This window comes from Perognathus longimembris, chromosome 9 (assembly GCF_023159225.1).
Source record: "Perognathus longimembris pacificus isolate PPM17 chromosome 9, ASM2315922v1, whole genome shotgun sequence".
Classification (NCBI taxonomy): Eukaryota; Metazoa; Chordata; class Mammalia; order Rodentia; family Heteromyidae; genus Perognathus; species Perognathus longimembris.
In genome coordinates, this window is record NC_063169.1 from 46959706 (window position 1) to 46962783 (window position 3078).

General features: G+C 41.2%; 1 pseudogene; it reads right to left on the reverse strand.

The window, feature by feature from the left end:
• Positions 1-1294: 1294 nt before the first annotated feature.
• On the reverse strand, positions 1295-2872 carry LOC125357582 (annotated as a pseudogene).
• Positions 2873-3078: the final 206 nt, after the last annotated feature.

Below are 3078 nucleotides of genomic sequence, written 5' to 3' on the forward strand. Positions count from 1 at the left end.
GATTTTAAAAATCCATACTGAGAGATCTGAAGCAGAACTTGTAAACTAAAGACTATTAGCTGGATCAGAATAATTGGGTGGGGTTTTTTTTTGTCTCTAAGTGAAGTTAATAAGAACCTAAGTACAAAATGTATAACTAAGTATTTCTGAAATGACAGAAACAACTATAAAATCTATATTTATCTGGTTGACATCTGGTGCTCATTAGCTCAGTACACCTATCAGTCCTGGTGATTCTAGCTTTTCAGTTTGCTAAAAGTGTCAGCAGTAAAAACTTGCTTTCATCACTGATCTTTAAATATTTTTTAGCACCAAATGTTATTTTTTAATCTGATCTTCTCATTGCAAGATCCATTAATAACGTTCTCCTTAAAAAATGAAAGCTAGCTTCTTTGCCAATTTAAAAAATAACTGTGTTAAGTGTATTAGAATAAAAAGATGAATATGTTTGGGAATAGATGAATACACCCTGATTCTAAGACAAACTACTGCACACCTAACTAAAACTGTAGTCTGACCTGTATCCTTAGCAGGATACTTCAAGATCTGGTCCCAGCCTCCCCATCAGCACCCCTTCTTTATGCCTTTCTTTCTTGGATCAACTTTAGAGGCACTGACCTACTTTCAGCTTTTATAAAATTCAAATTAAGAGCTTAGCTTTTATGATCTTTCGCCTAGTCATCTAGGCCTAAAGTGTCTTAACTCACTCCTACTTATCTTGTATCTTTCATTTCTCAGGGAAAGTTTTCCTTATGCCCTAGATTAGGCAAGGTCTTTGGTTATATCTCTTGCACATCTGTATTTTTCTTTCATAGAATTTAATGCTGCATAATGAGATGTTCTGTATGATTAATGACTTAATATGTGTCGTCATACTTGATTGCAGTAATGTAGGAGGGACTCTATATTTGCTAATTAGATGAGTGAGAAACATGAAGGTGATATATCTTCTGAGACCCATTCTAGTACCCACAAGTGTTTCTTCTTTCTTTCTGTCTGTCTTTCTTTCTTTCTCTCTCTTTCTTTCTTTCTTTCTTTCTTTTTCTTTCTTTCTTTCCTCCTTCCTTCCTTTTTTCTTTTTTCTTTCTTCCTTTTTTCCTTCCTTCCTTCCTTCCTTCCTTCCTTCCTTCCTTCCTTCCTTCCTTCCTTCCTCCCTTCCTTCCTTCCCTCCTTCTTCACTCCATCCCTCCTTCTCTCTCTCTCTCTCTCTCTCTCTCTCTTTCCTCTTTCTTTCTTTAGCATTCTCTGTCGCATGTTTGCCTTCTCCCCGGAAATCCCTCATAGCCCTAATTAAACACAAACAAAAGTCTCTTCCATAGATAAACTACTTGTCATCTTCAGTGGCCTCCTGTGGTTGCTCTGGGGCCTGTGGAGTTAGCATCTTTTCCGGAATGCTGGTGTCCCTTGGTTTCCCATTGGAACTCATGTGGTCTCTTGAAGCTGGCCTCTGTGGCAAGAGGCTGCTGATGGTCTTGAGTACTAAGAGGTTGACTTCTACTCTCTTCTAGTAGTAAAATACCTCTCTGATCCAGCACACTGTGGGGTTGGGAGAGGCAAGGGGCCACATAGCACTTCACAGCAGCTCTTTACAATGTTGCCATGGTTGTAGGGATTCTGGCCAAGATTTTTCCTTGCCCAAGATCCTTTGATGTCTTCATTGGTTGTCTGGTTGAAATCCAGTCAGTCCTACAACAGACAGTGTGAAGAAGCAAATGAGTACTTCTAGAACAGTTCCAGCAGTTTCTTTGAGCATCTCCTGGAAGCCAATTTTCAAGGGTTTGAGAGGCACGTAGACAATGTTGAAAGCAAAGACATAAATCGTGAGGAAGGAAAGAGAAAGAATGAAGAAGGTAGAAGAAGAGGTAGTCCCTCTTTCTGACACAATTTCAAATACAGGGGCAGTGATGTTCAAAGCTTTATGTTCATGCTTTATCCCTCCATTTCAATGAGTATTTCTTAAAATGTTTAAATAGTAGCTAAAATTGCATGTTTTCAATGTACAGCATGCTTTAAAAAGGTATTTATAATTGCTTGTTTACATATATATTGAGTGCATTTCTTTTAAAATATACATTGTAGAATGGTTAAATGTGGCTAACAAATGTATTGCCTAGGGAAATTATCCAATCAAAATTCATTCTAGGGACTATCCAATATTTGTGACTCTCTCTCTATATATAAGCAGAATTTTCCAACAGATGACAAATACTTTCCAGGTACTTTCCAGCAGAATTCAACCTCTTTAGTGTCTCTTTTTTTTTTTGGCCAGTCCTGGGCCTTGGACTCAGGGCCTGAGCACTGTCCCTGGCTTCCTTTTGCTCAAGGCTAGCACTCTGCCACTTCAGCCACAGCGCCACTTCTGGCCGTTTTCTGTATATGTGGTGCTGGGGAATCGAACCCAGGGCCTCATGTATACGAGGCAAGCTCTCTTGCCACTAGGCCATATCACCAGCCCCCTCTTTAGTGTCTCTTTTCTAGGGCAAGTTAAAGACTGATAAAGAGATTGCTTTCTTGGTGTACCTATGAAAATTCTCCTTTCCTCTCTGTCTCTTGGGAAGATTCGCATGCACATTCCCATGCCTTCCAAGTTGAATACTTGAATATAAACCAAAGCTGGAAGATAGGTATTAAAGCAATGTTGCCAATGGAATTTCTTGGGTTGAGGGAATATTAAGGAATATTGTATACCAGACACCCAGGTGGGCCTCGAACTCATAACCAGAAAGTCACAAACAGTCAATTGGGCTAGGAGTCTTTATTTAGCTATGGGCAGTATCTTCCCTCACCTAGGGATGGTGAAGAACAGCAGTAGGCCTCAGTAGGGCAGGGCTTTTAAAGGCAAAAATCACATGTACCATACACAGGTGGTCATGTGTCGGGGTCTCTAGCTGCCCCCCCCCCACGCACTCCCTCGACCCACGGGAGAGACAGGGAAGGCACGCCCCGACTGGGACAAGCCAAGAAAGGAAAGGGTCGGCAGGCCGTCCGCACTAAGCCCTCCCTCACCGGAGGACAATCAGACGGCCTGGGCGTCAAGTCAGTGCAAGATCTCATTTATTGGGGAAGTACGTGCCACCA